This window comes from Penaeus monodon, chromosome 19 (assembly GCF_015228065.2).
Source record: "Penaeus monodon isolate SGIC_2016 chromosome 19, NSTDA_Pmon_1, whole genome shotgun sequence".
In the NCBI taxonomy this organism is placed as follows: domain Eukaryota; kingdom Metazoa; phylum Arthropoda; class Malacostraca; order Decapoda; family Penaeidae; genus Penaeus; species Penaeus monodon.
The window spans coordinates 45,645,674-45,647,206 of record NC_051404.1 but is presented as its reverse complement, the minus strand read 5'-3'; positions in this window follow the sequence as shown (position 1 = coordinate 45,647,206).

Below are 1,533 nucleotides of genomic sequence, written 5' to 3'. Positions count from 1 at the left end.
GCTCGTACCTGAATCTCTCTCTACGCCATATGCACAAAAATCCTCAGGATGAAACAAAGGCTCTCACTCCCAGTCCTCGAGCTCCTCCGGCCTGTCCCAAGCACGCCCCACCTCTCGGAGGCGCCTTTGCTCCCCCCCGCTGCTCTCTGAAGGGCACTGATAAGGCGGGATTAACTTGAACGAGATCATTTCCCCCTTTATGTCACTCCTTGTCTCTCGAGGGGCCACCTTGTGTTCCGGGAATTACTCGTCCTCGCCCTCTTCGCCTCGGCTTTTTGGTCTCGCCTCCTTCGCCTCGGCTTTTTGGTCTCGCCTCCTTCGCCTCGGCTTTTTGGTCTCGCCTCCTTCGTCTCGGCTTTTTGGTCTCGCCTCCTTTGAATCCACTCTCTGGTCTCGCTTCCTTTGTTTAAGCTCTGTCATCACTGCTGTCAGTCTCGACTTTTTTTTTCCGTCTCGCCTCCTTTGCATCTACTCTTCGCCTCTCGCCTCCTCCTTCTCTGTCGCATCAGCTCTTTCCTTCTTGGTTCTTTTCTTCTCGGCTCCTTCGGTCTGAGCTGTTTCGGCTCGCCTCCTTCGCCTTGATTTCTTTTTTCCCTGCTCCATCGCCGTGGGTCCTTCGTCTCGGCTCCCTGGTCTCGGCTCCCTGGTCTTGGCTTCTTCGTCTCGGCTCCCTGGTCTTGGCTTCTTCGTCTCGGCTCCCTGGTCTTGGCTCCTGGGTCTTGACTTCTTCGTCTCGGCTCTTTTGTCTCGGCTCCTCTGTATCCGTCTTGGAACTTTGGTCACAGCGCCTTCGTCTCGGCTCCGTCTTTTCTATTCCTCTGCCTCGGCTCTTTCGTCTTGGAGCTTTGATCTCGGCTATCCTTCGGCTCTCCCTCGGCTCCCCCTTGGCTCCCCCTAGGCTCTCCCTCGGCTCTCCCTCGGCTCTCCCTCGGCTCCCCCTCGGCTCTCCCTCGGCTCCCCCTCGGCTTTCCCTCGGCTCCCCCTCGGCTCTCCCTCGGCTCCCCCTCGGCTCTCTCTTGGCTCTCCCTCGGCCCTCCCTCGGCTCTCCCTCGGCTCTCCCTCGGCTCCCCCTCGGCTCTCCCTCGGCTCCCCCTCGGCTCTCCCTCGGCTCCCTCTCGGCTCCCCCTTGGCCCTCCCTCGGCTCTCCCTCGGCTCTCTCTCGGCTCTCCCTCGGCTCCCCCTCGGCTCCCCCTCGGCTCTCCCTCGGCTCCCCTCGGCTCTCCCTCGGCTCTCCCTCGGCTCTCCCTCGGCTCTCCCTCGGCTCCCCCTCGGCTCTCCCTCGGCTCCCCCTCGGCTCTCCCTCGGCTCTCCCTCGGCTCCCCCTCGGCTCTCCCTCGGCTCCCCCTCGGCTCTCCCTCGGCTCCCCCTCGGCTCTCCCTCGGCTCTCCCTCGGCTCTCCCTCGGCTCTCCCTCGGCTCTCCCCCCGCACAGAGTCATTTCGGAACGGATTCCGGCGCGGGCGGAGGACGCGGACGAGCAGCTGGCGGGTCGGATGAAAAGATTTCGGGAGGCTGCTCCTCGCCCGGCTTTTAT